The sequence below is a fragment of the Grampus griseus genome (genome assembly GCF_964374135.1).
Source record: "Grampus griseus genome assembly, chromosome: X".
In the NCBI taxonomy this organism is placed as follows: domain Eukaryota; kingdom Metazoa; phylum Chordata; class Mammalia; order Artiodactyla; family Delphinidae; genus Grampus; species Grampus griseus.
The window spans coordinates 17,221,790-17,244,684 of record NC_138999.1 but is presented as its reverse complement, the minus strand read 5'-3'; positions in this window follow the sequence as shown (position 1 = coordinate 17,244,684).

The following is a 22,895-nucleotide window of genomic DNA, read 5'->3' as shown; positions in this document are numbered from 1 at the left end:
TTTTAAAAGTTTCCTCTGGAGCAATAGCTACCTAGGTTGTTTCAAACCAACAATCCTGCTGACAACAATTAGAAAAGCTTGGGGAATAAACAATTTTACAAAAAAGAAGAAGAAGAAAACCTTAGCTTGAATGAATCAAAGAACTACCAAGGCAGTGAGCATTTTCAGAATCAAGATTCAGAAGAAAACAGAAGCCAAGACTCTTGAGACAGGCATTTGGGAATACTTTTTCCATCGAGGTGATTGCCAATTACAAAAGTGAAAGCAGCAGCTGAGAGGCTGAGAAGCTAAGCATAACAGAGCATAAAGGGACACAAACTGGAGTTCAGACTGCCTAGGAGAAGGGGCCCTGGTAAATATCTCAAGCTGTTAGTCAGGACCACAAAGCCCTATGCTCTAGGAGGAAGGGTGAACTGGAAATAAAACCGTCCTCAGCAGGATTAAAGCGCAGCTTTAAGTCACCTCGATTTCTGGCTGGAAAAAGGTGATCACCCCCAAACCTAGTCACCTAACAAATGCAAAAATAAATCCTCTCTGGAGAAAGTTTGTATTATATAGAGCATCAAAACATCTATCAAACTTTGAATGCAAATATCTGGCACTCAGTCAAAAATAATCAGACACTTAAGGAGATGAGATGCAACTGAGAACCAGAATTTTTTTAAAAAGACAATAGAAAAAGACCCACAGGAAATCCATAGAATGGAGTTATAAGACACAGACTTTAAAATGGCCCAGACAATATGTTCAAAAAAGTAAATTACAAGTGGAGAATTTTGTCAGAGAACTGGAAACCAGAGATAAGAAACTATACTACACTATCCATAAATTGGACTACATTACAATTAAGAGCTCCTACATCGTTAAAAGACTGAAAAGAAATCCACACGCCAGGAGAAAATATTGTTCAACACATATAAATGGTAAAGGATTACACCCAGAGTATATTTTTAAAAGAAGAAGAAACAAGGAAGAAAAAGCATGAGAGGGGGCAGGGGTGTAGGAGAAAGAGGGAGAGAAAGAAAGGTGACTTCTACAAATCCATTACAAAAGACAATCCAATGGAAATGGGCCATAAGATTTGAATAAGCTTTTCCAAGAGTGGATATCCAAATAATCAAGAGATATAAAAATGTACTGAATCATATTGGTCACCAGGAAAACGCAAATTAAAACCACAATGGGATATGACTCTATGCCTAATAAAAGGGCTAAAATTTGAAAGACTAATAATATCAAGTATTGGCAAGGATGTGAGTAACTGAAACTCTCATACAATGCTGGTGGGAGTGTAAATTGGTACAACCACTTTGGGAAACTGACATCTACAGCTGCTGAACATAAATATTCCCTACAACCTAGAACTCTCACTCTTAGGTACATAACCAACAGAAGTGAGCATGTATGTGCATGGAAAATAACATCTCAAGAACATTTACAGCAGCACTGTTTTTAATAACCCCAAACTGGAAACAACCCAAGTATTCATCAGTGTTAGAAGGATAAATAAATGGTGGCATACTCATATAGTGGAATACAATAGAAAATTAACTACATCTACACACAGCGACATGGATGAATCTCACATACATATGCTGAGTGAAAGAAACCAGGCAAAATATGTATTCTTGGATTCCGTTTATTTAAAGTTCAACAACAGGCAAAACAAATGTATGGTTTTAAAAGTTAGTTAGGATGTGAGCTACCTTGACTGGCAATTTGAGTGAGGGGCCTTTTAGGCTGTGGGTAAAGTCTATTTCTTGATCTAGTTGGTGATTACACATGGATCTGTTTACTCTGAAAATTCATCAAGCTGTGTACTTAGGATTTGTGCACTTTTTAAAATGTTATATTTTAATTTAAAAAGTTAATTTTAAAAAGTACATTTACAAGCACAGTAGCAATAAGATTAAAATAATCAACAAGTTTAGAAAATTCTTGGAATTTAAAAAAGTATAAGAGGTGTCAATATTAGCATTTAATGCATAAATAAATCACTGGTTTTATGCATTTTTGCTTTCTTTTCTTTATTGATTTATGAATTTAATTTCAATTCAAGTACTAAAGCAATTTTAAGATAGCTTCGTGTTCTCAAATTCGCACTCAGGATGTTGAGCGTGAGGGCATATTAAAAACCCACAAATAGTAGATCTGTCTAAACTTGTTGGAGTTCTGAGTTTAAAGCAATTTCCTCAGAAGCCAAGCTTAAAATATTTAAGAAAGCTATTTCAACAACCCTGGGTTTGAAATTTAGATGAGGAGTGTTGAAGCACAAAATTAAAAAGTAAATAATAAACCTTTCAGACTTCTGATTCAGGATAATTGAGTGAACACGGACATTTTACCTCTCCTTCTTACAAAAACCATTGAAGAAGAAATATAAAAATAATTATTCCACAGTCTATTGGGAGTCTGTGATGGGTGTCAGCAATAGACCAGAAAGAAAGAAATATCTGGCAGTTGTAAATTCAATGGGATCAGACTGACAGTGACACCCAGAAAAGCCGGGAAGCAGAGGAAATCCTAACCTTTTACAGTACAGGCAAAAACAAAGGCTTTTCAAGGAGAATTCTCCCAGTAAAAGCTCAGCATAACAACAAAGTCAGAGGCAGTGGGTCCGAGAGAACTTGGCATTGGCCGTTCAGCTAAGGACATTGGCTGGGGGAGGATTGAGTTCATTATATTCCTCTGCTTGTCTGTCATCGTTGGACCATGCAAGGTTCAGCTCTTGTATTTTACTTTTTATTTATTTTTATTTATTTATTTTTTTGGCTGCACCATGCAGCTTGTGGGATCTTAGTTCCCCAACCAGGGATTGAATCTGGGCCCACGGCAGTGAAAGCACGGACTCCTAACCACTGGACTGCCAGGGAATTTCCTCTTGTATTTTATTTTATTTCTTTAATCTCATTCCTCACTCTCATTTACATACCCTCCTTAATTTTTTCCCCACTCAGCACTATGTTTTAAAGATATCCATGTGACTGTGTACAACTGGTCAGATGCTTCTAATTATGGCACAGTATCCCACGAGTTGCACCCTTGACATTTTCTTAACTCAGTTCTCCAGTGGCACACATCTGGATCGCCCCCTACTCCCCACTACCGCACATAACAGTGTGATGAGCGTCTTCAAATGTGGCCACCTTACAGACCTCTCTGAGAATTGTCTGACATATATAACCAAAAGTGGAATTTCTGGGTTATAATGTATACAGATGTTTGTAATTTGGCTAACAGCTGCCATATTGCTCTCTAGAACTACAACAGCGATGTATGACGGTTGCTATTTCCCCACAGGCTTACCATTACCACCTTTCTAATGCTTGCCAACCTGATAGGAGCAAAATGATATCCCTTGTTTTAATTTGCATTTCTCTAATTACTAATGCTTTAGAGCATATCTTCATATACCTGATGTAGTCATTTGCTTTCCTCTTCTATGAATTGCTACTTTTCTTTTGCTCATTTTTCTATTAGAGTATCATTTTCTTATTTATTTACTAGAGTTTCTTGTTAGTTTGACATTGGAAGTATTTTCTCCCAGTCTATCATCTGACTATTTACTTTGTCCATATTTTCTTCATTGGAGAGGAATCCTTGATTTTTACATAGTCAAATTCCTCTCTATTTCTTTTTCCTTTGGAGCTTTATTTAAGAAGTCTCCTTCCCTTTGGCCACAAACAAATCTCCAGCATTATCTTCTACTAATTTTATACCTTTATCCTTCACATTTAGTTCTTTCATGCATCTGGAGTTCACTTTTGAACATGGTATTAAGTTGGGTCCCAGTTTTCTTTTTCTCCATAAAGTGAGTTAGTTTCCCCAATACCATCTGCTAAACATTCCATCCTTTTCCATTGATTTCTGGTGCCACTTTCATCATACATTAAATTCTCATATATACAAGGTCTGTCTCTGAGTTCTCTGTTCCATTCCATTGATCTATTCGTTCTTACTCCAGTACCACATATATTTTTCTTGCTGTGACTTTGTGCTGTGTCTTAATATCTGAGTAGATAACTCCCCTCTTTGTTCTTCCTTTTAAAAATTGATTTAGGTTTTTGCAGAATTTTATTCTTCCATATTAATTTTAAAGTAAAGTTATTGAGTGCCTCAAAAAATCCAGATTAATTCTGGATTTGGGTTACATCTTGTAATTAATGAATATAAACCATTATTTCATGTCAATTAAATAATTGATTCAATTAATTTAGAGGTGACAGAACATTTTAATAGAATCTAGTCATTCAATCGAAGAGCAAAGAATGTCTCCTCATTCTGATCTTCTTTTCTATCCTTTAATAGAGCTTTTACTTTTTCCCCCACACAGGTGTTGTATATTTTGGGTTATGTTCATTCCTGTATACATTAGAGCAGGGGTCAGAAAATTTTTTTCTGTAAAGGGCCAGATAGTAAATGTTTTAGGCTTTGCAGGCCATACAGTCTCTGTTCAACTACTCAACTCTGTCGTTGTTGCATGAAAGCAGCCATAGACTGATGTATCTGTGCCTCAAAAAAAATTTATTTACAAAAACAGGTAGTTGACCGGGTTATCCCAAAGGCTATAGTTTGTCAATGCCAGCTTTGCAGGGATTTTTTTCTTTTTTGGTTGGTTTGTTGTGTATTTTTGGCATTTTATTTTTGAGTTTTGTTTTGTTTTTGCTATTATAAGTGGTATCTTTTTTTAAAACATCATTTCTAGGCCATTATTACTAGTGTAGAGAAATGCTATTAATTTCATAAGTTGGTCTTGTGTTTGCGTAGCTTGTTTCTTGATTTTATTGGTTTTTCTAGGTAGATATTTATATCATCTACAGATAATGACAGCTTTATTGCTTAGCTCCCAATTTTTTTAAACTTAGTTTGTTTTCCTTTCTTATAGCTTTGTAGGTCTCAGTACTGTGTTGAACAGTAGCTGTGATAGAGGTATTCTTGCCTTGTTCCTGATCTTAAAAGTTTCCCCAAGATTTCTCAATTAAATATAACATTTGCTCTAGGGATATGGTGTATAATCTTTCCCAAGATAAAGAAAATTCTATTTTATTCCTAGTTTGTGAAGACTTACATCATAAAAACGTTTTGAATTATCAAATGCATTTTCTGCATCAATTGAGAGACTAATATTCTTTTCCTCCATTACAATTTTGTCATCTACATTCATAAGTGAGATAGACCTATAAATATTTTTTCTTCCTGTATTGTCCATGTCCAGTTTTGGAAACGAGAGTTCATTAACCTCACAACATAAAATAGACATGTTTTCTATCTTCCAGAACAACTGATCTAGATAAAAATTAACTATTTCTTTAAGATTTGGTAGAAATTTCCTATAAAAACATATGGTCCTGGAAAGTGAAAGGGAGTTTTTAATTGTCATGAATTTTTTTAATGCTTCTTGTTCTTTTTCACCAATTTCTTAGGTGTATTTTAGCATTTAAAAATGTTTTTCCAGAAAAGAATCTAGTCATCTAGGTTTTCAAATTCAATTACTTGGAGTTATTCATTATGCTCATTTATTATTTTTAGTCTCTATTTTATCCATAGTTTTAAAACTTCTTGACTTGAAAGTGTAGCTCATTTCAACGTTTCTTGTTTCTTGATAAATGCATTAAAAGCTATAAATTTCCCTCTAAATGAGGACATTGCTCTGTGTCTCACAAAATTTGACAAGTAGTGTTTTCATTGTAATTCACTTGAATTTAGTTTTAATTCTTTACCTCTTAACCAAAGGGGGTTTTAGTGTGCTATCCAGTTTCTAGTCTCACAGGAATTTTTAGCAATTCTTTAATTTTATGTTCTCATTTTATTATATTATTGTAGGAGAACATAGTTTTTAATATTGATAGTTTGGAATTTATTGAGGCTTCCTTTGTGGACTATTACATTGTCAATTTTTGAAAGTGTGCTCAAAAACAGTGTGTTGATTTGGATTTAATTAATATTTAATGGCCGAAAATGATGAATTTGTATGTTTGGACCTCCCATGTCTCAGTTTGTTTTTGATTTCTTGATCTGTCAATTTTAGAAAGGGGTGGATTTAAAGATCTAAATAAGTTATTGTTGCATAATTAATTTTACCTTATGAGTAGCTGCTTTATATATTTTGAAGTTATATTGTTAGATACGTATATATTCATGATTCATTTTTCCTTCTGATTTTATAACTTTTGCTTGTATACAAAGACCTGTTTATCCCTTATACTTTTTGCTTTAATTCTGTTTTATCAGCTATTAAGATGCTACCCCAGATTCTGTTGGCTCATATCTACTTGGTATATCTTTTCATCCTTTTTATTTTCCATCTTTCTATACCCTTTTGTTTCATTTGTTTTAAGTAGATCATATATTGTTTAATCTTATTTCAAAATTCAATTTAATGTTCTCTGGCTTTTAATAGTGAGTTTAGAACACTTACATTTATTAAAACTTATTTCTGCTCATATGTTATGTTATCCATTTATTGTCTTTCTTTTCTTTTTTCCTGCTTCTCCTTCCCTACTTACCAATGTAAGTCAGTGTAGCTGTTACACATCCCTTAATTATTTGGCCAAACAGGTCTTAAAGTGAATATAAAGATAGCTTCAGAGAGTTTTTGATTCTTAACCAGGTGGAGAACTAACAGAGGCTGCTGGCTCCCCTCTACCAAAATCAACCATGGAGAAACTTCACAAGTGAGAGGAAAAGAGGGAACCAAGGAATTAACAACAACAAATAAAAAACTCTTCAGACTGTCTTGGGAAGCCACAGGGAGTCATGAATTCGTGCCTCTAGAAATAGCAGCAGCCTGGGGCAGTGGCAAACACAGGAGGAATTAGATAGATGAAGGGAGAGCCTGTAAGTTCTCCTCTTACCCCTTCCCCACATTCTCTCAATATGATCATGACCCTTCACATAGCAAAGGTAAAAGCAGCCTGGAATGCCAGTGTCAGTGGAATTCTCTTACGGCAGCACAAAAGCATACTTGCATAAGGAGTTGATAAACGGGTATGGTTTGTCCTGGGCCACACAGGAAGTCACTTCTTCCCTCTTACTCTCTGAATTGCCAGAGGTGGTAGATTACAACTCTAAGGAGACCACCACCTCCCAATGTGGCTTCATTAAGTATTTAAAGAAAGGATTTAGAAGGATTAGAAGAGTTGCCTGTGGCATAGCAGCAAATGGAGGTGGTTCCGTGGTTTCTGGGGTATTCCAGACTTGGGCTCATCTACTTGTCTCTCCTTAAAAATCATTTGGGCTCTAAACTTATGATCCATAAGTTTTCTGTACATATGTTATTCTTCCAGAAAATGGTTCACTTACGTCTAAATCACTAACTTCCCAAGTCTCCATGAGGCATTGAGCAGGTTCAGACCATATGGCTTCAGCAGACATGGGCCATCGTGGCCCAGAACCAGCAGCCTCAGAACCACCCACCTAGGGGGTTCTTCACTGGGCAGCAGCAGGGGGTGCAGCAGCCTCCCAGGTCACGGAAGTCAGGACACTGGGAGACTCTCCATGAGCAGATGAATCACTTAGTGGAGCCCACATGTGTAAACGTCCCTCATTTAAAGATTCTCAGGAAATGTTTAGGGAGGGCTTGGAACACCTTGACCTTCCTACAAAGTGGGATTAGTGCACATAGAAAATAAACCATATTTAGAAGGTTGCTGTGACTCTGCTCTCCCCCTCAAGTTGGTGGCAGCTAAGAAACCTACTTTGAAATGTTTTATGAAGACTTTATCCCAAAATGGTTGTAAGAAATTGTGGATAACAAATAGATAAAGAATACTCATTCCCCTTTCCTTCTTATGCCAAGTTGAAGCCATTGAGAAACAGTAAAATAATCTCCTCAAATTTAATATAATTAAATAATCTAAAATTTAAAAAAAAATCATCATGCAGGACATAAACAACTACAGCCTGGGCTTCATCTATTCCAAATTTACATTACTAGAGAGAGTAGCTGGTACCCTAGGAACAGGGCCATGCTGGCCAAAAGAATTTTATCTCTGAGTAATACAACATCTACAAAAAAAGCAAATTAAATAATGTATACCACATGAAGCAGAGTTACTGGAACAGATGGCATATTAAATACCCTCAAATAGATAAGGAAGGTTATTTGAATTATGTAGCAGTAAAAGGAATACTTTAAAAAGAACCAAGTGAAAATGTTAAGTATCAAAAATATACTTGTAGCAATAAAGATCTTAATAGCTAGGATATGTAGCAGGATGGACCTAGCCAAAAACCACATTACTGCACTAGAAATCAGATTGGCGTGCTTTGCCATAAAACATTAGGAAAGGATAAGGAAAAAGAAATTGTAAAATTGTAAAATAAAAGCCAAGTGATATGGAGGTTTAAAGTGACAAATTCTTGATAATAGGAGTCTCAGAATGAAAGGAAATATGTGTATGGAGACAGTGAACTACAGCCTGCAGGACAAATGCAACCTGTTTTTTGTAAAGTTTTACTGGAGTACAGCCACACCAATTACATATTTTCTATGGCTGCTTTCATGCTACAATGGTAGATTGAGTTGTTGCTACAGAGAACATAAGGCCCACAAAGCCTGAAATATTTACTGTCTGGCCCTCTACAGAAAAGTTTGCTGACCCCTGCTCTAACGTGTGTAGGAATAGGTGGAATGAGACAGGATAACCATAATAGACATTCCCGTTCAGAAAGAGGAAGAATGACAAATATGTGACATTCACTGGTCCATAGCAGTCCTGAAAACCCCTAAGACCATGCGGTTGACTGCTTTGGACATCCTCATGGAGGGAGGGGGTTTCAGTCTCATCTAAATCTTAAAGGTAGCGTGAACAACCCATATAATGTAGTAGTTATTTTAAGAAACATTTCTGTGACATCTGATTTCATAATCAAGGAAAGTAGATGGTGAAGCTATCTAAGTGGTTCTGAAGCTGCTACATGCTTGAATACTCAGTGAGGATAATGGGTATGAGGTAGATAAGCTTGAGAAGAGACACAGACTAGGAGAAAGAGAGGGGGCTCTAGAAGAAAGGGATGGTAGGAAGCGGAAATAGAGGCGGAGCGTGCAGGGGAACCCAAGGTGGATATGTTCCTTCTGATGATACAGGTAGGAAGTTGAAAGCAGACGTGATAGCAGCAGACTCTGGACTGTTCCATGTAGGCCTTTTTGCAAGTGCATTAGATATCTTGTTGCTCTAAGTTCCTTAGCCTGATAATTACAGGAACTCTCTGTCCCACATCCCTCCTCAAAAGCCCCTAGACATAAAGAAAAACCCACCACCACCTCCACGCTGAAATGTATGCTCTCATCTCAGTTTTTCACCTACATTGAGACCCACAAAACCAGAAGTTCATTACTAACTCCTGAACACTCAGAGTCCTAGCTGTCTAAATTGGTGAATTTGTCATGTTTTTGCTTTATTTGTACAATGCTCTTTAAATAATTATTCATCATTGAGCAATTCATTCAACTATTCAGAACATACAACTGTCCCATTCATAAGCATTTGGGACTACAGAGGTGACAGTAAGCTATCTTGAAAGATGGCTTTCAAAATTCTAACTCCTTAAATATATGATTCTGACTAACAATAAAATCCAAAGCTCTACATTAGGGCACAAGTCTGCTAAGCTTTGGAAGTTTCAGGAAAGACTCAAGAAACAATTAAAATCTCTCCTACTTTTCCTAAAAACAATAAATCAATGTAAGTTCAGAAGCTTTCCAAATCAGCTGAAGTCTCCCTTTCTTCTGATTGGAGGACCAGTTACCTTCAATCAGCATTGATGCCTTGGCCTAGCCGCTGTCAAGGTTGCACTTTCTGGGTGTGAAAGAACAGAAAGGAAATGAGAAGGCAGTGTCAGTTAACTGCTCACACTTGCAAATGAACTCTCACTATACTTGCGGGGCTCCTCCACCCTCTCTAATGGCTTCCAGAATTTTCCAGACCCCTAGAAGTTTGTTCAAGATGTTAGCACTCTACAAATTCCCCCCAGATCCCAAATAAAGGAAGTCCAACTTCCACTGAATTTTTGCTGAGACTAATTCTGCCTTCAAGGGCGTGCCTGTGTCTGCTTTCAAGAAAGGGAAAGGAAATAGTAAATTGTGAGGGAAGCTCCGTGCCCCTTAACGTAGTGTCCGTAAAACTAAGAAATCAATGTAGCATCCTACAGAATTACTGGGGACACAATTCTTTTTCCTTCTGCTGCTCTTATAAGACAACTACAAAAGCAGCCAGAGTTAGCTCTGAGTTTCCAAGTGGAAAAATATTATACTAGAGAATCACAATAGCATCCCAAATTGGAATCAGAGAAATTACAGGTTTCAGAAACATCTGTATTTGTCTACATTTTCTCATCATAAATATTTAGTAACCTAGGGTCTGGAAAGATTCTTCCACACATCACTTTAAAAAGAATCAACCATTTTATTTTCAGAGCCAAGTCAAAAAAAAAAAAAAAGAAAAAGGGAAAAAAAAAGACTTTAAACAATTCTTACCTATAGGTCCCCACAGTTTTGAAGTATAACTCCATGTGTATTATTTATGATATAAAATTTTTCCACCAAGGGCTGTTTTTACTTTAAGGAGGAGGATGAGTGCTTGCTCTCAGTTTAATGTAGATTTTCTCTCCAGTTACAGCTAACTTGTGGAGATTTTGTCCTCGGGCTGAGCTGACATGCTGACTCATTTCACCAACAGTGTCTTAAGCCAGCGCCATTTCCCACTGTGACTGAGGCCCTCCAGTTGCTCCCAATAAGCTGCATGTTCTCTGTCTCTCTCTCTCTGTCTCTCTCTCTTTGTCGCTCTCTCTCTCTGTCTCTCTCTTTGTCGCTCTCTCTCTCTCTCTGTCTCTCTGTCTCTCTGTCTCTCTCTCTCCAGGCCCTGCAGAGCTGGAGAGAATTCACCCATGGCCCAGTAAGTTAACGAGGTAGTCAAGCAAAGTTAAGAGCAAGTTTTCCCACCCACAGCTGGCAGTCAGCCACTCCATTCTGCCAGCACTCAAAGTTGGCTTCTCAGAAAATCTATTCCAAAGCTGGCGCTTTACCTCAGGAGATTTTAGTCAAAGTATTTGGAACATCAGATTGTCTAAAACACAAGGTTAAGAGCTCAAAATAGCCACTCTATTCCAAGACTGTCTTAAATTAAGGAACATAATTATTAAAAGATTCTGCTACAGTTGGGCATGAAAACCATACTCTTCCACAAGGTAGCTAGGCAAGACTGCTTTTCCTCCTGATAAATGAACAAATATTTAATGAGCATGCACATGGTTTGTCCACTGTGGGAATACAAAGGAAAACAAGACATAGTCATCCCCATCAAAGAACTTAAAATTTAATTAGAGAAACAAGACATAAACACACGAAAACAAAAACCATTTACAAAATTAGAACACAAGGTTTAGATTGCTCCTGGGAGCCCCTCCTTGGCCTTTCTCCAGTCAATCACTAGTCTCCTCTGAGTGTAACTCTTATCCTGACTCCTATCACCATAGATTTGTTTTGCCTGTTTTTATACTTGATGTAAATGGAATTGTGCAGTACGTATTCTTTTGTTCCTGGCTTCTTTTGCTCAACATTGCATTTGAGAGAGTTACATATATTGCTGTGCAGAGTTGTAGTTCATTCTCATTGCTGTAGAGTATTCCCTTGGGTAAATAATACAAAATACATTTATCCATTTCCCAGTTGATGGGCATCTGGATTTGATGAGCGGTATTGTCTTGAACATTCAAGTTCATGACTTTTGGTGAGCACATGTATACATTTCTGTTGGGACTATATCCATGAGTGGTGTTGCTGGCTATGGGGTGGGCATATGCTCAGCTTTAGCAGATACTGCCAAACTGATTTCCAAAGTGGTTGTACCATTTGGCACTCCTTCCAGCAGTATATGAGTGTTTGGCCACCCCACATCCTTGCCAACGTTTAGTATTTTCCACAGGACGAGATTTTGACAACACACCGATAGGGTAGAGCATGGCTTTGAGCAGAAACTAACAGGGATTTAAGGCATAGCCTCCGGGTGGCTGAAAGATCTCTTCCTTCAGAGAGAGCACCCTAGAACTGGGAGGGCTCAAGTCTGGCCCCAGAAGCACAATTCCCCTCCTTATCCCCCTACCCACTCTTGTTTTGTCATCAGACACATGCACATATGCAGACTTCTCCATTGCAAAATAAGTTACTTTCGTTTTCCTGAAGCAAATAAATATACATATCCTCTAGCATAAAGATCAGGTCAAAGCACAGATTCTTCCTGGAAAGGCCAACTGTATCAAGATACAGGGTTTATCTATCTATTTTTCTATCCATATATCTAACACTAGGTTCTTACTATGTACTAGACCCTATTCTAAGCCCTTTACAAATATTAATTCATTCAATTCTTACAACATATGAGGTAAGCATTATTATTATTCTAATTTTACAGGTGAGGAAACTGAGGCACAGAGAAGTTGAGTAACTTACCCAACCTCATAGAGCTGGTAAGTGGCAAAGCAGAGATTCCAGTCCAGGTAGGCTGGCTCCACAGGCTGCACTCTCGGCCTCACATTATGTTGTCTTTATTTTTCTGGAATACTCAGGCCTTGAATAATTGCTCATCTCAACCAGTCCAATGTGTTCCTTCTTATTTTCCCCTTAATATACCAGAGAGAAAATTCTGCCCACCCCTGGCCAAAATTAGAGCCAATGTAAGTAATAAACTTGTAGAGCCATAGATTAAGTAGTCAAATGTCTACTTATATATTGTACTTTTTTCATCAATATTTTTTATTGAAGTATAGTCGATTTACAATGTGTTCATTTCTGCTGTACAGCAAAATGATTCAGTTATACATATGTATATATTCTTTTTTAAAATATTCTTTTCCATTATGGTTTATCATAGGATATTGAATATACTTCTCTGTGCTGTACAGTAGGACCTTGTTGTTTATCCATTCTATATATAAAAGCTCACATCTGCTAACCCCAAACTCCCTCTCCATCCCTCCCCCAACCCCCTCTCCCTTGGCAGCCACCAGTCTGTTCTCTATGTCTGTGACTCTGTTTCTGTTTCATAGATAGGTTAATTTGTGTCGTATTTTAGATTCCACATATAAGTGACATCATATGGTATTTGTCTTTCTCTTTCTGACTTACTTCACTTGGTATGATAATTTATAGGTCCATCCATGTTGCTGCAAATGACATTCTTTCATTCTTTTTTGTGACTGAGTAGTATTCCATTGTATATATGTACCACATCTTCTTTATCCATTCTTCTGTCGATGGACATTTAGGTTGTTTCCATGTCTTGGCTATTGTGAATAGTGCTGCTATTAACTTCGGGGTGCATGTATCTTTTCAAATTATAGTTTTGCCTGGGTATATGCCCAGGAGTGGGATTGCTGGATCATATGGTAATTTTATTTGTAGTTTTCTGAGGAACCTCCATACTGTTTTCCACAGTGGCTGCACAAACTTACTATAATATTGTACTTTAAAATTTTCACACGTATGTATAATATCACAAATTAAATAAAGCAATGTATTATTAAAATATTGCTTTTTTTCCAAACTCACGGGTCAGGAAACATTTTATTCATCTTGGACAGGTTTATATAGCTATGCCTCGGTATCTTTATTGTCACTATAGTTATGTTTAACAGCATCAGTTTCAAGTCATTCTGAGCTATTGACATACAGCATCTTTTGATTTCATATATGATGAGATTGTTGGGAATTCTGTCTGAAATTAAAATACCCCTTTGCACACCTTTTTAAAAATTTATTTATGCTATGAGTATTATAATCACCATCTCTTCAATGGAGCACCTTAATATATTGCTCCATAAAGCAATGACTAAAAGATTTGTTTACTATAATATCAAATGATTGTGGTGGAGTCATGATCCCAGTTATAATTACTAAATCTGTTACATTTCTTTTCTTTCATTTTACCTAATCTGTAGAGAGACCTGTATAAACTTTCCAAATTAGTATTGATTTAGGTTGTTTTAATGTTCCTCCCCAAATGGTAGTTTTCATTCAAACAAAATTAATCAGACTTATAAAGACTCAAATAGAGGGTGGCAATTCCTACTTTCCTAAGGAACAATTATGAAGGAAGGGAGAGAAGTTCACCTCTGAGTTTGCTCTCCCTGGCTAAATCAGAATCCACAATGTTACTGAACCACACTTTTTTTTTTTTATTAACCTTTCTCCTAAATTTGTCTTCGTCCTGCCTGCTCTCCACTTCCCCAAACTCTCTCCCTTCCCCAGAACTGACATCTGGATATTTGGCTCTTTTCACAGAGAACATTCTCAACCTTAAAGTCAATGGCTAGACACCAAAGAAATAACAAAAATAATAGTAAAGGATAACACATCCACAAGGGCAGCCATTTATTGAGGTCATACTATATGTTAGGCTCCCTGCCATACCCTGTAATCCTCACAACAATAATGTACTAGATTATGATCTCCATTTTACTAAACCTCAGAAAAGTTAAATAATTTGCCCAAAGCCATAGGCCTATTAAGTTGTATGTATTAATTAGACCTGTCTGATTCCAAAGCTTACATTGTAAACCCTATCATCTCCTGCAGTCGGATTTTTAGATGGGATAATTCTAATGATAACATATTAGATTCATTCTATAAACCTGTGTGCAAAATACATCACAGATTCAAATGCAGATTATGGGGGACAGTTTTCCACAAGGGAAGTACCCTATGTCCTGGTAATTCTGTACCCAGTGAGATACAGCCGGATTTCCAAAGCCTGGACACTGTGAGCCGGCCACAAACTAACACGTTTCTCCTGAACAGTGAGCCCCATTGTGGGCCAAAGATAATTTTGGAAAATTCATATCTAAAGTGTGAGCTATTTGTGCACAATGGCTAGGCACCATACAGAGCTTCTGGAGACTTCTGTTCAAAGAGCCAGGGTCCCTACTGAAATAGCATTTGGAGAACTTACAAATTTATAAAAAGCAGAAAAGTTAGAGAAATGGTGACCTTCTAAATCTGTTGCGTTGCCTCATCGGAACTCCTAAGATCTAGAAGGGAAAGGCTAAGAGGCATTTGGTGTTGCAATAAAGAGCAAATGTTAATGCAAGTTCGTGTGCCTGATGCACAGTGAGGCCAAACAAACTCAAACATTGGCGTTTGGAGCAGAGAAAGGTTTATTGTAAGGCCATGCAAGGAGACGAGGTGGCTCATGCCCTAAAAAGCCCCGAGCTCCCCAAAGGGTTTCGGCAAAGCATTTTTAAAAGCCAGATGGGGGGGGGTCGCAGGCTACGTGATCAGATGGTGCACAGTCCTTTGATTGGCTGATGGTGAGGGAACAGGTGGTGTCACAGGGGTTCACATTATCAGTCCTTAGACTCCAGGAGGCCTGGGGCGATGTGCTCTGTGGTCATCAAGAAGTTAACATCTTCCATTTGGTGGGGGGTTTTCACATCTGCAAAACAACTCAGGAAATTTGCATCAAATACTATTATCTAGGTACTTCAGAGAGGAGCTAAAGCAGAGGATGTGGGGGAAGGCCTGTCCCGGGAAGACCCCACAGGGTCCTGCTCAGTTACACAAAGGCTTTAGATTTAGAAACCTGGCCCTGCCACTGAGTGTCTGGCCCTGCACAGAACACTTATCTTCTTCAAGTCTGTAAGATGTAAAATAACAACTGTAATAATAAATTCATATAGGAGTTGTGAGGGGTAAATTAGACTGCCTGTAAAATATTTAGCACATTCTAGCATGTGGGAAATCACTTAATAAATGATGAGATAACGATGAAGATGATGAGGATGATTTCAATTCTATTTTATAAATATCTTCAGCCCAAGCTTAAGTGACTGGAGTATCCCTTCTCACTGCATTTAAAGAATCTAATGTTCTCCCAGGAAAATGGGGGGAGGGGGAAGAGACTTGGGTAATGTGAGGGCAGAGCATCCCCTTCTTTTCCCCATACTCCCTGTTTCTGAGTTTGTTTTGCCACACAGTAACACTCCTCTCAGCCCACTCAATGCCAAAACTCACATCACCATCTGAAGTAACATCTTCAAGATGAAAGGAAAAACAGATAAAAGGATGCCAGTGATGTCTCAATTCAAGCCATGGGAAATGCAGCTAAATTTGTCATCCTTCCCATCCCATGTGAACAAAAGTGCCTTGTACCTGCCACAGTAGCTCTATAACTAGTACACAGATTGGGGGAAAAAAATCTAAATTTAATTCTTAATCATCTTGAATGATGCTAGACCTATTTTTGTCAGCTTTTAAAAACTTTTTATTATGGAAAATTTTAAACAAATAAAAGTTGAAAGGGACCCCCTTGTACCCATAACCCAGTTGAAAAAGTTATCGACTCATGGCCAATTGTGTTTCTTACATGCCCCTATCCACTTCCCCCTTCCTTTTAGATTATTTTGAAACAAATCCTAGACATCAAATTATTTTATCCTTAGCTATTTCAGCAGGTGATCCTTTTAAACAATGATTCTTTTTCTAAAACATAAACATAATGTCATTATTCCCACTAAAAAGTTAATAATTACTCCTTAATAACATTAAATATCCATTAAGTGTTCAAATTCCCCCAATCTCATACTTTTTACAATTTGAGTTAGAATCAAAATAAGGTCCATATTTTGCAATTAGTAAGTTAGTAGATATGTCTTTCAATACTCTCAATCTTTACCTTCTAAACCTCTCTCTCTCTCTCATTTTTCAGTGCAGGTTGGCTGTTGAAGAAAGCATGTTGCTTGTCCTTAGACTTTGACAGTCTAGATTTTGCTAATTGCATCCCTATGGTATCGTTTAATGTGATCCTCTGTTCCCTATAAATTGATAGTTTCATCTAGAGGCTTGATCAGATTCTAGTTTGATATTTAGACAAGAAAAACTTCATATGTGTATTTTGCTCTTTCATAAGGAGGCATATAATATCTGGTCACCTCTCTTTTCGGTATGGTATCCATTGATGATCGTTGTCCAGATTCAGTTTTTTTAAACAAACTTTTACTATAGTTTATCCCAATATTTTTTAGAAGTTAGACTTGACTTGATTAGGCGCTGGACCTCTAGGCACTGCACATCTAGGGCAAAGACATCTAGCCATTTTAGAAAAAAGACTGTATCTCATCCTTCTTTATGCCCTCAGTGCTGAGAGTATGGTGCCTGTGACATCACAGGCACTCCAAAACTGTAAGTCAAATTAAATTGGAAAACCAGTATTTTCTCTAAAATGTAATTTATGCAAAGAAGTCCTCTTTTCCTCCTATCATCAGCTCTTATAGAGTCAAGGACCTCACCACTACCCCAACACCTAGGCTGCCTGTTCCTTTTAATTAGTCATCAAATTCTCCTCACATGCATAAAAGAAGACATTGCTGTGCTTGGAATTGAGTGGCTGCAAAGGCTAACATTAGTTTTAATTCTTCCATCACATCTGCTTAAATTTCCTCATTAAGACTACAATTTTCCCCATAGCATTACCTGGGCTGTATATGCAAATTATATCCCTGCTTACACAATTGAGCATTTAGGGCATGAATATATTTTCCTCCCCACTGTGATAAGGAACAAAAGGAAATTTGGCTCACACAAAGCAGGAGACACCTTTCGATTGTCTTGTTCTACTTTTTAAACAATTCATTGTAACAGTACCTGGCAGGACTCATTGCCCTGGGAGGTTTTGATTCCGTTTTTGCCACAGTCCAGCCTCTCTCTTGATCTTGACAGACTTAGACAATAGGACCAAATCAGCATTTAGCAGAGGTCAGCACAGAGACTGGTTTGACACATAGAAATGATCCTGGTTCATCGTTTCTAGCTTTGGTTCAACTGTGACCCTTCACTGTCAAAAGTCCTTGGAGTTGTTTAGCTCCACTCGCTCCCCTTCTCCCATCTCACAGCCTCTTCAGTCTCCTGTAACCCCATTTCTACACCTACCTCTACCTAGCAACTGTTGTTGGTCACCAACATGTCAAACAAATAGGCTTTCCTCAGTTCTCATCTCGTGATGGTTTTGCAGGTTTCACAGTGTTGAGCAGCCCCTTCCTTTAGAAAGGCCTCTCTCAGCATCTGTCTACACACTGATCCCCTTCTGCCTCTCACACTGGTCCTCATTCTCACTTGCTGTTTGCTCTTCCCTCATTAACCTTTTAAATATTGGATTTTCCTATTGCTTTTGCTGAAGACCACTTATTTTCTTACTCATTCTTTCCCAGTAATTTCATTAGGTAGTCTCCCAAAACTTGGTCATCTACATCACTCCCTCTGTCCTTGTCTGGGAGTTCATGTTAGCACAAGTCCATGTGGCCAACGCACAGCGAGGCCAAACAAACTGAAACATCGGAGTCTGGAGCAGAGAAAGGTTTATTGCAGGGCCGTGCAAGGAGACAGGTTGCTCATGCTCTAAAACTCCCCAAGCTCCCAGAAGGGTTTTGTCAAAGCATTTTTAAAAGCCAGGTGAGAGGGGGTCGCAGGGTGTGTGATCAGCTCGTGAGCAGTTCTGACTGGCTGATGGTGAGGGTACAGGTGGTGTCACAGGGGTTCACGTTATCAGTCCTTAGGCTCCAGGAGGCCTGGGGCGATGTGCTCATGGTCATCAAGTAGTTAACATCTTCCATTTGGTGGGGGGTTTTCACATCTGCAAAACAACTCAGGAAATTTGCATCAACTACTATTATCTAGGTACTTCAGAGAGGAGCTAAAGCAGAGGATATGGGGGTAGGGTCTGCCCCGGGAAGGCCCCATAGCGTCCTGCTGGGTTACATTCAGACTCACATCTCTGGTTGCACACTGGGATAGCTGCAAATGAATGGCCAAGCAGCACACATCCAAATAAAATTCTTACCTCTTCCGTGTCCACTCGTTGCCCTCTATCACTGCCTTCCACAAATCTGTGGAAACCTCAAGCCCCCCACAGTAACCTTTTACTCTCTCTGCTTCCCATTCCCCACATCTAACTGGCCATCGGATTTTTTAAAATTAGTACACCAGAGGTCTCTCAATGTCATCCCTTCTGCCCTTTGACTCTATTTTGCCTCGTATATATCTCGACGTCCTTGCACCTAAGCCATCACAGTAGCCTTCCGATCTTGTGCCAGTCTCTTCCTCTCTGAAGCTGCCATTCACACTGCTGCCACTGTTATTCATATCTTCCTAAGACGCACGTTGGCTCTCATTGGCTTCCACTTCTATAAGCTGAAGACAACAGCATCCAAAGCCCTTCATGACATGGACCCAGATTCTCTTTCTAGTGCCATAAGTCAAAGCAAAGAGTCTCTGGGGCTCCCAGAAGCAGAAGAAATTTGAAGAAAGATAGAACTCCTGTAGGAGGAAAGTAAGCAGAAGGGCATGCTCGAGTAGGGAAGCAACATGAGCCAAAGCACTGAAGTTGAAAACGCTGTTTTATTAAAGGGAAGACAAAGAAGAGATAGGCTGATTGGCAAGGAAGGCTGGTGTTGTCATGTAGAGAGAGATACGGTTCAGTCAATAGGATGGAGAAAAATCATTAGTAAGAGTCTTATAATCAAACATAACTTGAATAACAGTGCTATGTTAATTTCCATGTATATTACCTATCGCTGCATACAACTTCTCCAAAGGTAATATTCTACCTCAGACCCAACAAAATACTCCCAAGGTTGCTAAGTGTTCTTATTTCTATTTTAGGCTTTCAATCCTAATTGTTAACAACTCCATTAAATATAAAACTTCCTTTCAGAGCTACTTGGAAATGTGTTACATAAATGCTGCATATTTCCCCTCTTACTTCTTTCGAGCTTCTCCAGGTTCTAAAAATAACACCTCAGATGCTGCTTTGTTCACTGTTCTAGCTCCCACTTGCACACCTATCATGTTCAGAACCCAGCTGGGACAGATCACTTTCATTGGCATTTCTTTTTTGTGTCTCCATTTCTTCCTGCTCATATAGCATTTTTTTAAATGAAGCTTATTGCTCCCGAGGAAATTATGTTCTGCCATAGGAATGAAAAGGGTACAAATCATTTTTCTCTTCTGATTTCCCCAGAAGACATCTTTTGCAGCCAATGTAAGAGGTCTCCTATGTACATTAGGAGGGGAAATAAGAACAATGACAGTCAGCGATTGACGATATTTATTTAAAAGCTTAGACTGTGAGCCAGACACTGTGCCAGGCACTTCACATCACTCCAATGACTAGGTATTATTACACCTCTTTTTCAGACAAGCAAATCAAAACTTGGAGGGGTTAAAGAACTTGACCCAAGGTCACAAAGCTATGTGGCAGGACCCACTTTCAGACCTAGATCCACATGGCACCATAACTCATGTTCCGTATGCAGAAAATCACATATAAATTTTGAAATAGAAGCCTATGTCCGGTATCTTAGGTTGGGTTCTCCCAGAAGCAGACCCAGAAACAAGGATTAGAGTGCCAGTGCTCTATACACACCAAGAGGGGAGGGAAGGAGTGGTACAGGGAAGGGAAGAAAGCCAATAAAGCACGTGCATCCTCTGAGGAACTCTGGGAGGCAGCCTAGAGCACTATAGAGCACGCCTCAGAGTTCATCCAACCAGTAGGCTACGAAACTGAGATATTTCTCTACCAACTTCTATGTCTGTTATTGGTTGAGAGCTGCTGTTGGGGGCACTCGAAGCTTGCTCTGAGCACAGACTAAGCATGCTCCCCAATCAGAAAAAGACCGCAGACACAGTCACAGACATTCAATAGAAAGCAGCCTACAGCAAGTAGAGGTGAGTACTGAGGGGTGTGGCCAGGGCACCAGGAGTGTCTGCTATTCACATATATGGCCCTGGGAACTAAAAAAGGAAAGACAGAAATCCCCATCCCCTGGGCACACACATTCAATTACACCGCTTCACACGCCAGCCTCTGGACTCAGCTTAACCAACTGGGATCTCTCAGCACTGGCTTTCACCATTTTTCTTCCATAATCCTCTCTTTGCTGTCTCTAGCTGGGCAATAGGAACTTTCAGGGAGTCACAAGAATGACTGTGAGGCTGCTACCACCAGAAACAGCAGGACCTCCACCTACCCTTCCACCACTGCACACCAGAACTCTCTTCTCGCCAGCGCTACCCTCCCACAATAAAAGATTTCTCACACTGTCTCCTTAGGCTGCAAAGACTACATACTCTAATAGTCCCCAAATTCCAACTTTCGGAGACCAAGATGAGGTCATTTTCAGAGACAGGATCCTATCTCTGAAAAACCCCTCCTTAAATTTCTTTCTTAAAAATTTATTTTATTTAAGTATAGTTGATTTACAATGTCGTGTTAGTTTCTGGTGCACAGCAAAGTGATTCACTTATACATAGCATCTGCTAATCCCAAACTCCCAATCCAGCCCTTCCCTACTCCCCCACTCCACCTTGGCCTTCCTTAAATTTCTTCATTCAAGATTTTGTAATTTTAAAGTTCCTAAGTTAGTAAACCTAACCAAAAGAGCTAAATATTGCATAGTTCTTTGAGGTTAAATAACTCTCTAAATAATTTTATAGGTTGGGCATTTTAGTAGTAATGACAAATATTAATAATACTAAAGAGTTCCCATATATTGATAGCTCGCTATGAGCCCAGCCATCTGGTTAGCCCATTATTTCCCACTATAACCATAAGAGATGCTTGCAGTTTAAAAATCAAAAGCCCATGGGTGTATTCATTGGCACTTCCAGCGCACCCATTCCTGTGTGCCCCAAGTTTTATAGGCTTTAGATACCAGACACACAGAGGAATGGAAAGTGGCTAAGTTAGATTGATAATAGCCAGGTCTGGGAGAGAGGGTTCTAGCTGGCCCAAGCAGGTAGGGGAGATTAAAATTCATCTTATTCTCTTTCCTGTGAGTCCCAAATTAGTGTTGCATCCACTTGCATCATTTTCCTCAAACTTTCCTTCCAACATTTTTCATCCCCTCATCACTTTGCCCCCTTCCCAGAAAAAGAAGAAAAAAAAATCAGAAGTCCAGATGGTTGTCCAAGGGCATATAACAAATAAAAGGCCGATCCAGGATCCAAACCTAAGCCTGTTTTTTTTTCCCTGCCATACCACAGTGCTTTTCTAGCATTCCCTGAACTTAAATGCTCCAGGGTCCATTGCCATTAAAACACTAAAGAAATGATTGCTAAATGATGGGCTATTTTCATAGATATGAAATATAGAGTACTTCAGAAAGGTTGAAATATTATAATACCCTGCAAAATGCTTGATTTATTAATGAGTGCTACTGTATTCTCCATGAGGAGTCAAATTAATAATGTCATCTACATTTGTTCTTGGAAGAAGAACAACTTGTTAGAATGGAAGGAATTCTGAGATCATCTAATCACCTGATCTGAGACCTGAGGCCCAGAGTAGTTAAGTAACTAAAGGGTGCTCAGCTACCTAGTTAGCCCTCAGCTAGGGTTAGATCCCGGGCTTTCCCAGCTTCAGGTCTGTAGCTTTTCCATCCACCCCACCAAACTGTGTCTTTTCATTCAAACTGCCCCTTTGGACAATTGTAGATGGTCACAGTTTTTAGCACTGATGCAAATTTTGATCAATTCCACCGCCCCACGTTTCTAACGACTCTAAGAAATGTTTTTCTCACAGGCATTTAGGATAGTGCTGTAATAACAGGGTTTTTTTTTAATGTCTTTTCTCCGAAAGAAATAACAAAGCCAAAGCTCCAGGCTTCTGCTTCATCGTTATATAATACTTGTCTGGGATTGCAAATCACTTGCAAAAGGACAAGGCCTGGGGGAGGCGAGGGTGGGTGTGAATCTTTTGTGGTTTCTTGAGTAACGTGAAACGATTTGTCATTTGAGAGAGGCCGCAGCCTGTGCTCTCACATCCCTACGCGATCAGGCTCTTTTTGATCATCTTTGAAAACAGTTTCTGAGGCCATCCCTGAACTGGGGTGGAATACAACGGTTGCAG